Source organism: Sus scrofa, chromosome 15 (assembly GCF_000003025.6).
Source record: "Sus scrofa isolate TJ Tabasco breed Duroc chromosome 15, Sscrofa11.1, whole genome shotgun sequence".
NCBI classification, from domain to species: domain Eukaryota; kingdom Metazoa; phylum Chordata; class Mammalia; order Artiodactyla; family Suidae; genus Sus; species Sus scrofa.
The window spans coordinates 132313945-132325071 of record NC_010457.5 but is presented as its reverse complement, the minus strand read 5'-3'; the positions used below and the strand labels follow the sequence as shown (position 1 = coordinate 132325071).

Genomic DNA, 11127 nt, shown 5'->3' with positions numbered 1-11127 from the left:
TGAGTTCTCTTCTGAGGACCACTGCTGAGAAGAACCCTGCCACCTGGATGCGGCAGTGGGCTGGGAGGGATGGTGTGTTCTGGGAACGGGGTTACCGACGGGGTGGGGGCAAGGCTGGTGTGGTTTCGCCCAGAGTGCAGGGCTGCGTGGTGGCACTTAGACAAAGATTCAATGTTGCGTCATCACGCATTCTGACAACACTGGGCTCCAGCCCTGCGGGAGGCAGGGGAACTCACCCTGACTCTGCCTTCAGAGAGCACCCAGTCAGACAGTAAAGACGGCAGATTCTGGAGTTCCCGTCGTGGTGCAGCGGAAATGAATCTGACTAGGAACCATGAGGTTGCGGGTTTGATCCCTGGCCTCAGTCCATGGGTTAAGGATCTGGCGTTGCCCTGAGCTGTGGGGTAGGTCACAGACGCGGCTCCGATCTGGTGTTGCGGTGGCTGTGGGGCAGGCCGGCAGCTGTAACTCCAGTTGGACCCCCTAGCCTGGGAACCTCCCTATGCCGTGGGTGGGGCCCTAAAAAGCAAAAGACAGAACAGGCTGAAGTAGTGATTCCCTGCCGCTGCAGGCAATCCTGGAATTCAGCAGAAGAGATTTCTGCTTCAGGTAGTTGGGGTGAATGAGGAAACTACAAGAGCTCTTCTTTTTTTTTTTTTTTTTTTTTTTTTTTTTGTCTTTTTGCCTTTTCTAGGGCCGCTCCTGCGGCCTATGGAGATTCCCAGGCTAGGGGTCCAATTGGAGCTGTAGCCGCCAGCCTACGCCAGAGCCACAGCAACGCGGGATCCGAGCCGCGTCTGCAACCTACACCACAGTTCACGGCAACACTGGATCCTTAACCCACTGAGCAAGGCCAGGATCGAACCCGCAACCTTATGGTTCCTAGTTGGATTCGTTAACCACTGTGCCACCACGGGAACTCCCGAGCCCTTCTCTTTTAAAACGTGGCCTTTCAGAGTTCCCTGGTGGTCTAGTGGTTAGGATTCGGCGATTTGACCACTGTGGTCCAGCTTCAACCCGTGGTCTGGGGACTGGATCCCACGTGGAATCCCTGCACGCTGCAGCCGGAAAACACTTGGCCTTTTTAGCTGCGTACAGAGAGTCTGGCGCCTTTGAGGACCCATTTCTCCACTTTCCTTCTTCAGATTTCTTGGGCTCTCTCCCTGGTGTGAGAGGAGAATCTTAAAACTGGGCAGTCTCGGAGTTCCTGTCATGGCGCAGTGGTTAACAAATCCGACTAGGAACCATGAGGTGGCAGGTTGGATCCCTGGCCTGCTCCGTGGATTAAGGATCCGGTGTTGCCCTGAGCTGTGGTGTAGGTTGCAGACGCGGCTCATATCCCATGTTGCTGTGGTTGTGGTGCAGGCCAGTGGCTACAGCTCCGATTAGACCTCAAGCCTCCATAGGCCTCCATAGGCCGTGGGAGCGGCCCTAGAAAAGACAAAAAGACCGAAAAAAACCAACCAACCAAAAAAAAAACTGGGCAGTCTCTCCCCAGTGGACTGTTTCAGCGCATTGGGCAAGGATGGCCACTGCCATCTCACTGACAGGCTTCTTTAGCTCCTGGAACCTCATGTCCCTTGACATGAGCAGACCTGTGTCTGGGGGGCTTGAGTACTGCCCGCTCCCACTGACCCCGACTGAGGCTGGAGATGACTTTCCCAGTGTCGGGTAGTAAGGCCAGTAGCTGGGGAGGGCAGCTTGGCCCTGAGCGCCTGGGACTCAGAAACAGGCCCTGGGGGAGCCAGGGATCAAGCTGCCGAGGGGGCAGGGAGCCAGGGGTTTCTTCTCCCTCAGCCTGGTGGGGGCGGGGCTGCAGGCAAAGGCCTCCCTGACTGGGTGGGGATTAGCCCTCATTATACTCCCTGGAATTGGAGCAATTAGAGATTCACTGAGGTGAGTGTCCCACCTAAAGCCCCATTTAAAAAAATACCCCAGGAGGAGTTCCCACTGTGGCTCAGTGGTTAACGAATGCAACTGGGAACCATGAGATTGCAGGTGCGATCCCTGGCCTTGCTCAGTGGGTTAAGGATCTACCGTTGCCCTGAGCTTTGGTGTAAGCTGCAGACTCAGCTCGGATCCCATGTTGCTGTGGCTCTGGCGTAGGCCTGCAGCTACAGTTCTGATTAGACCCCTAGCTTGGGAACCTCCATATGCTGCGGGTGTGGCCCTAGAAAAGGCAAAAAGACAAAAACAAAACAAAAAAATACACCAGGAGTTCCCCTTGTGGCTCAGCAGTAACAAACCTGACTAGTATCCATGAGGACGCAGGTTCAATCCCTGGCCTCACTCCGTAGATTAAGGATCAGGAAGGTGTTGCCCTGAGCTGTGGTGTAGGTTGCAGATGTGGCTGAGATCTGGCGTTGCTGTGGCATAGGCGGGTGGCTACAGCTCCAATTAGACCCTTTGCCTGGGAACTTCCATATGCCGTGGGTGCAGCCCTGGAAAAGACAAAAAAAAAAAAAAAAAAAAAAGACAAATAAATAAATAAATAAATATAAAAATACCCCACCGGGTCCCTGCCCATTGAGATCCCAAAGTCTGCTCCAAGGCTGGAGCACCAGAGAAGTGAGACACCCGCCCAAGAAGCCCAGATATTTCAGGGGGTCAGAGCAGACACCTCAGGGTGTGTCTGAGCTGGGGGTACGCTAGTCAGTCTCTGGCAAGCTGGGGTGCTGGCACAGGTCACTGTCCCTGAGCCCCTAATGCGGGGACCCTAGAGCCCAGCCCTGGCAGTGCGAAGGCAGCTCCTTCTCCTTGTTTTGATGTCAAGCCCTCTTGGAAATGAGCCGCATCTCCAGTGATGCAGCTCAGCCACTTACCAGCCCTTGGCTGTCCCCCCCATGAGTCACCCCCTTATCCCCCCCCACCGCCAAATCTAGCTCCGAAGGCAAGGGGGGGGCTACTGCTGTGCAGCCGGGGCCAGGGTGGAGCCCCGCACAAGGGGGCAGGCGGCCCACACCTGCGCGCCCAGACCCGAGGTCCCTCTTGAGCCCCGGGCCTCAGGGACACTTTCCCACAACGCAGGGGAAGCTGGGGAGGTAGAGGGTCCAGCGGAGCAGCAGTGGTACTTTCTCCTAAGGGTGCAGGGGACGCGCTAGAGCGACAAAGAACGGGGCGGGGGCCTCTCCTCTGTCCAGTCCACAGGATGAGGCCGCGTTCCCCGTGAGCAGGGGCCTTGTCTCCCAGGGCCAGGGTGGCCGCGATCCCCCGGGGCGTGGCCGGCAGCCCCGGCAGCACCCCCCCCCCTCCCGGCGCCGCCCTGGCCCTCGGAGCCACCACATAAGGAAATGTCTGTGCCTGGGCGGCGCGGCCTCTGGGCAGTGGCCCGGCTCGCTGCCTCCGCCTCCCCTCCCCGCCCCTGGCCCGGCCCGGCCGGGCTGGGGCGGTCTGACCCCGGAGGATCCGCCCAGCCCCGGACAGGCCCGGGCGCAGGGCAGGGAAGGCGGGGCGCTGAAGGGCGGCCTGGCGTCGGGATCCGTGCTCCTCCGGCCCTGCCGCCCAAGGGGATGGAGAGCCGCCCCTACCCCCAGGAAACGGCCGGAGCCCAGGTGGCTGGGGGCTGGGGGGACGGGGGACGTCGGAGGAGGGAGCAGCAGGGCCGGGCATCTCTGGGACCACTGGGACCTGGCTTTGCAATCTCAGAGGCGCCACACCCTGGAAGCGCTGGGGGCAGCGTGAACGGATGGCCTCCCAGAAGAAACCCGTGCCACCCCCCTCCCCCAGCTGTCCCTCCCCGGGAGCCCAGAGCAATGTCTCATTTCTGCGGGTTGTGCCTGGGGCATCCCGACTCCCAGCCGCAGCTTAGAGAGGAAACATTTTATAACCTGCCCGCTGGCTGGCAAGGTCCGGCTCACAAGGGCTGCCTCCCGTTCTGGAGTTTTCCATTGAGTTATCTACACAGAACAAGCCCACAGACCTCGGCAGGAAGTCGGGCACACAAGGTGGCATTTATTCTTCTCATTTCTCCAGGGATCCCTCCTCTCTTAGATGTGACCCTTTGGAGGTTAGAAGCCGCTGATGGGTGGAACCTTCTAGGTCTTTGTGGTTTTACTCTTGGGAGCCAGGGAAATTCCCCACCATGTGTTTCCTGGGCGCGGACTCCATGCTGAGCATAGAATTCAGAGCAGGCAGTTCGGGGGCACTGGGAGGAGGGGCAGGGAGCCGGCCCCCTGAGCGCAAACTCCAGGAAAAGGCCACTGAGGGCAGGTGACATGGCCCAGATCCTTGGGCCTTTGGGAAAAGTGCTGCTTGTTCAGTTTGAGAGGAGGTGGGACCATCTCACCTACTTCCAGGTGCAAAGAGTTTATTTATTTAGATCAGATCTCAGGTTTGGTTTCCTAGGAGGCTCCAGCCTGCAGCCCTACTGGTGGATTAAAATGGTGCTAAAACTTGCCCCAAGCCTGAGTGACACGGGAACAACAAAAGGCTGCTTATCCCCAGGCCCCACCTCCCAGGCAGGCAAAGCTGCCCAGCAGTGGCTGCTGAGAGGGCTCAGCAGACTCACCCAACCCTAAGGGCAGCCAGGGGGGTGTCTTCCTGCCTAAAGCCCCTGTCTGAGGAGGTACCTGCTGGTTTTTTCTGCATAAACTGGCCGCTGTTTCTTTTCTTTTTTGGCCACCCCACGGCAGATGGAGTTCCCAGACCACGGATCAGATCTGAACCTCAATTGCGACCTAAGCTGCAGGAAGCCAGATGCTTAACCCATCGTGCCCCAGCTGGGGAATGGAATCAGTGTCCCAGCACTCCCCAGACGCCGCCGCTCCCGTTGTGCCAAAGCAGGAACTCGGCCCCTTACAGTTTTAGTTCAAGATGCACAGGGGCAGCGTGCTCTGCTGTAATACACACTACGTGGACTTCCAGCCTGAGCTTAGCAAGTACTGAAGAAGCTGTTTCTCTGCTCTAGGACCCTGGTATTCTACACTTTGGGTCTATAACCCCCTGGAGGCAAGAACTCCTTGGTTGCTGTAGCCCCAGCCCTAACAAAGACCTAACACTTAGCACATGCTCAGAAAGTATCTTTTGGGTGACAGGGGAAAAAAAAGGCATCATTTCATATCCCAAAGACCTGGGTCTCACCAAAAGGGCTATTCCGTGAACTCCATGAGACATTCAAAACCGGGGTGTAGGGGGAGCCTCAATTTTGTAGAGGAATTCTCAATGGGAACACAAAGGTATGTTAGAGGAGATGGGCTTTTATGCCCTTAAAACGTACCTAGAGGCGTTCCCGATGTGGCATGGTGGGTTAAGGACCTGCCTCATCTCTGGGGCAGTGCCGGATCAAACCCCTGCGCAGTGGGTTAAGGATCCAGCATTGACACAGCTGCGGCTCAGATTTGATCCCTGGCCTGGGACCTTCCATATGCCATGGAAAGGGGAAAAAAAAAAAAGTACCTAGAAACAGCGAGAACAGGAGAATGTCCGTAACCATGTGAAAGATACACAAGAGGTGGTTCTTTGATGGAAAAAAAGGAGGATCGCCATCATCCATTGGCACAGATGTCGTCCAGGCACCCAGCTGGTAAAGGGCAGTGCTGGACCTGAGTCTGTGCCCTTCTCCTGGAGAAACCAGTGTCACACAGAAGAGCCAGAAGCAGCAGGTGTAAACCAGGCAGCCCACAGGCCCCCACCCTGCTTCCCTCTCCATTCCCTCTCCCCGGAGGCTACTCCGCTGCCGAGCTGGGTCACCAGGCCTTTTGCCCCTGGGGCCCTACACGCAGGCCTTTCCCCACACATTCTCCTCCCCATCACCTGCTCCCTCTACTCCAACCCCTTGTGTTCTCAAGTGTGAATTTGGTGGCATCTCCTGTTTAAATGCCTCCTAGAACAAAGGTTTCGGGCCTGAGCCTGAACTTGGGACTAGACCCCTGACACCCTCTTCAGCTGAGGCCTGACCAGCTAAACTGGCTCCAGCCCATGGCTTCTTCCAGAAAGCTTTTCTTGATCCTTGTGGACCAGGTGCCTCTTCCAAAGCTGCATCCTGATGCCCTTCACTCCCATTTCTCTGCCAGTTTCCCTCAAGGGTCCTGAGTCCCTGTGTCATTGTCCCCATGTGCCTCCAATGCAAAGTCAAGTCCAAAGCAGGAACCCGCTAAACAGGGCGGAAACAATAGAGAAAAAGTTAAGAATAACATAGAGGGGCGGACAGTCAGTTATGTTTTGCATACAACTCAGTAAGAGCAAAAAGAATCCAAGACAGGCCAGAAACGGGATAGTTTTCATGGGTGCCCCCGACTGCAGGAGGCTGGGATTGCACTCCCAGGTCTGCGAACATCCTGGGCCACCACAAACACGCTGGTGCCTACACCAAACCCACCAATACATGCGTCTGTGCACGTACCGGACTGGTGCAAACACGGGTCTATGCACAAGCGGATCTGTGTAAGCACCCGGGCAGTGCAAACCCAAGTGTACGCACACTCAGATGTGGGCACATTGTCGAGGCCGTGCACACAATAAGTGGAAACGCACAGGTTGGTGCATGCCGGAGCGTGCAAACACCACTGGGGCATACTACGGCTGCGCAAGCCGGAAAGGTGCACGAGCCGGAAAGGTGCACACTCCCGGTGGCGTACACACGAGGCCCCGAGGCCAGCTCGCATCCCGAGGAGACAGAAGCGCCCCTTTCCGCCCCTATGGGGCACAGCCGCAGTCCCTGGGCGCCATCTTCGCCCGGCGGGCAGCGAAAGAGCGGCAGTCGTCTCAGCCTCTGTGCTCCGGCCTTTGTTGTCGCGGCTTCCGGGCATCCATCACGCGGTGGCCGCGCGCGCCGGAGCACGAAATGGCGGCCGGGGGGCGGGGCGGGGGCGGGGCGTCCGGGAGCCGCACCCTTTCCCGACTCCCGGCCGGGGGCGCCGCCCGCCCTCTGGCGCAGGCGCACGGCGCGACGCGCGTTCCCGCGTTCCCTCCGACGCGCGCCGGGACACAAAGGGCTGGAGGGAAAGCACGGAGCGCGACAGCCCCTACGGATCGGCTCGCGGTCCGGAGCAGCCCGGAGCGGACTACCGGCCCGGAGCCGGGCTCGCCGGAACCGCGCGCTCGGGCGCGGGGTGGGGCGCTGTGCGGCGCTCCTGCCCCTCCCCTCGCCCTCCCCGTGGCGGCCTCGCAGGCCGGGGTGGGTGCCCAGGGCGCAGGCGCCGCGCTCGCGGCCGCCGCGGGGCGGGCTCGGCGCCTCCATTTTCCCTCGCGCGGGCTAATGGCGGAGCGGGGCGTCCTTCCGCGGAGCGCCGACCGGGGCGCAGTCCCGGGGGAGCCCCGGGCCTTCTTCGCGAATTCTTCCCCCGATCTGCGCGCTTCGGCGCGGAAGCAGCGCACTGTAGCTCTTTAGGAAGTTTTGGGGATGTGCCTCCAGTCGCTTTTTTCATAAAAGAAAAGGGACAACTCCCTCCAACTTACGATAGTTTGCCACTTGTTCCTTCAAGTCGGAAATGCGGATTTGAGGGGAGGGTGAGGATACGGATCAACCAAAAAAATTTTTTTTTCCTTAAGGCGGTTTGCTGCGAGTTCCCTGGTGGCTCAGTTGGTTAAGGATCCCGAGTTGTCACTGCTGTGGCGCGGATTCGATCCCTGACCTGGGAACTTTTTCATGTCGCTGGAGCAGCCCCCCCCCCCCAAAAAAAAAGTGAGAGAGGGATGTGTTAAGAGCAGTAATCAAAACATTAAAAAACCAAAACATTTTTCATCCTTCAAGTAACGCATGTTCTTGGTAGAATATTTCGAAAGAAATAATAGCTGGCGTTCACTGAATACTTATAGGCCCGGCCCTGTTTTAAGTGCTTTAATTTGCACAACCAGGTACAGATGGGGAAATTAAAGCACAGAGAGGTTAAGTCCACAAAAGTATTGAGTACAGAAAAGTAGGAAAAGTACGAAACACCTTCCAAGACAACCGCGCTTTAATAAGCTGGCATGGTTCCCGCCAGTGTTTTTCTGCCTTTAAAAAGCTCGGTTCAAAGTATACATGCAGGCTGGGGCATTTGCTGGTTAACTGGGAGACAGAGCAGTGGCTGGGCTGGGGCAGTTCCTGCTCCTCCTCTTCCTCCCCGTGGGGGGGCCCCTTGGTCCTGCAGCTTGCAGACTGTATTAGGGGATGTGTGAGCAGCACTCCAGCTCTAGAATGTTGCCGTCCGGGAGAAATCTCATGACTCCTGGTCCTTTCTGGGCGTTGGGAGGAAGAGCCCCATTCCTTCCTTCCTTTCTTCCCTGCCTTAGCACGTTCTCAGGGAATATATAACTGCCTTACTTGGGTTTTCCAAACTCATTCCATGCTGTGAGGAATGTACCTTTGCAGGTTGGAATAGGGTCAGTTCAAGGTAGAGGGGGCGGGAGAGGAATGATTTCCTCACTTGAGGATGTGCGTCTCACCCAAGGTCATGAACCAGTAGACAGTGGAGCAAAGATGCTTCAATCCAGCTTGAGGCATCTGCCTTGAGACCTCAGTCTCCCCAATCTGCACTTCCACAGGATCTGTGATGATGTGCAGACTTACTTGTCTATGTTTTAACAAGACAGGGATCCCAACACCTAGCATTACCAATAAATGGTAGATGCTTCTCTTTGTGAAAAAATGGTTTATTCTCTTTTTTGGGGGGAAGGGGGCTGCCCCTGTGGCATGTGGAAGTTCCCTGGCCAGGGATCAAACCTGTGCCACAGCTGTAACCAGAGCCACAGAAGAGACAACGCCAGATCTGTAACCGGCTGAGACACTAAGATTGTCTATTTGTTTTTGTTTTTGTCTCTTTAGGGCCGCACCTGCGGCATATGGAAGTTCCCAAGCTAGGGGATGAATCAGAGCTACAGCTGCTGGTCTACCCCACAGCCACAGCAACGCCAGATCCAAGCCACATCTCTGACCTACACCCCAGCTCACGGCAACGCTGGATCCTTAATCCACTGAGCAAGGACGGGGATCGAACCTGCATCTTCATGGATACGAGTTGGTTTTGTTACTGCTGAGCCACAATGGGAAGTCCCCAAAATTGTTTATTCTTAACAGTTGAGGAGCAGGCAGCCAGCAGATCTCTCACACACATTAATCCTTTGAGGACTCACCTGTTTATCAAAACCTTTTTTTTTTAGAAACTTTTTTTTTTTCGTCTTTTTGGGCTGCACCCGTGGCATATTGGAGGTTCCCAGGCTAGGGGTCGAATCAGAGCTGTAGCCACCGGCCTAGACCACGGCCATGGCAATGTGGGATCTGAGCCCTGTCTTGGACCTACACCATAGCTCATGGCAACGCCAGATCCTTAACCCACTGAGCGAGGGCAGGAATCAAACCCGCGTCCTCGTGGATGCTAGTCAGGTTCGCTAACTGCTGAGCCATGACGGGAACTCTTGTCAAATCCTTTTAAACATTAGTTTTGGTTTACCACTGTAAAATAGCCTGTTCTCTGATTAGTTTCTTTGGTTGCAATGTGAATTTGGCTTTTTTTTTTCTTTTTGGTGAATTTGGCTTTTCTTTACCAAGTAACATAATTTTATTCATTGCTCCTCATTAATATAAGGAAACTCAACTTTTAATTTTAGAAGTGGGGTGGGGGAAAAAAAAGGGAAATAGAACCAGAATACAATTTCAGGTCTCACACACAGCTCTCCTGTCTTCTTGTTCCCTCTCTTCGCTGAATCACAAATTCTTAATAAGCATTTTGAAATGTTCCTGGAAAATAAAAAATTTCCAGCCACTGTGCAAGCTTTCTAGATAATCACCTTTTCTTATATTTGTAGAAGAAAGTACTTTAGCACTTCCTAACCTGTAGCTTTGCCAAATTACTTACCGCCTGGTTCTGCCTTCCCATCTGTAAAGTGTGGATAAGAACATGCCTGGGCAGGAGTTCCCATCGGGGCACAGCAGAAATGAATCTGACTAGGAACCATGAGGTTGCAGGTTCCATCCCTGGCCTCGCTCAGCGGGTTAAGGATCCAATGAGCGTTGCCATGAGCTGTGGTGTAGGTCACAGACATGGGATCTCAATTTGCTGTGGCTGTGGTGTAGGCCGGCATCTGCAGCTCCAATTCGACCCCTAGCTTGGGCACGTTCCTATGCTGCGGGTGTGGCCCTAAAAAGCAAAACAAAAAACAAACAAACAAACAAACAAAAAGGCTGGGGATGAAGTGACAGGAACACAGAGAGGGGGAAACTTGACAGTGGAGATTTCTGCAGGAGCAGAAGAGGGAAAGAAATCTTTTTCATCTCCTTATCTCAGGTTCTTTGACGGGGGCCCTATGCCGCAGACTAACAAAAGACAGACCACCACGCGGAACATAAACAGAAGTTTATTAAAAGGTGCCTGGCACATACACATGGGAGCACCCAGGGAGGCGTAACTCAAAGAGGCGGTTAGAACTCCGGCTCATTACCCAGCAGCTTAACACAGGAACAATACACTTTCAGAGAAGTGGCAAGAGAAGGGAAAGGACTTTGAGTTTCTAGGGGGGCACGTTGTGTGAAGGTAAATATATGGGGGAGCTAGTGGTGGGTTAGGGCTGGTTTTAACAAGGTTTGTTAGGTAGGTGCCTCGGCTGCCTTCTCCAGGCTGGTAAGTATCTAGAGTTGTCTCCAGTGACTAAACTCTGTCCTTCCCCACTTCCTGGTACAGAGGGGAGGGGCCACCTCTGCAAATTTATGTTGTATTTTTAGGCAAATAGGAGGAAGGCAGAGAGCTTTTCTTGTATCTGCTTCTCGTCAATTGCCTTTATTTATTGGACACCAATAATAATACTACTCAATTTTAACTACTGTCTGTCTGTTGCTCTCTTTCCTTCTTTCTTTCTTGCTTGCTTGCTTTCTTGCTTGCTTGCTTGCTTGCTTTCTTTTTCTTTTTTTGCTTTTTCGAGCCATACCTGGAGCATATGGAAGTTCCCAGGCTAGGGGTCAAATCAGAGCTACAGCTGCTGGCCTACACCACAGCCACAACAATGCGGGATCCAAGGTGCATCTGTGACCTACACCACAGCTCACAGCAACGGCAATACTGGATCCTTAACCCACTGAGTGGGGCGAGGGATCGAACCCACGTCCTCATGGAATCCTTAATTGCTAGGCCACCAGGGAGTTCCCTTCTCAATTGCCTTTAACTCAGAATAATCCTTATGCCAAACTGGCACAAGGGGAGCCATATTCTGCTACCC

At 54.9% G+C, this 11127-nt stretch overlaps 1 long non-coding RNA gene across 1 annotated transcript; it reads left to right on the top strand.

The window, feature by feature from the left end:
• Positions 2440-5000, top strand: LOC106506399. The gene is made up of 2 exons (XR_001301671.2): positions 2440-3551; positions 4632-5000. It is a non-coding gene; the product is annotated as an uncharacterized LOC106506399 (long non-coding RNA).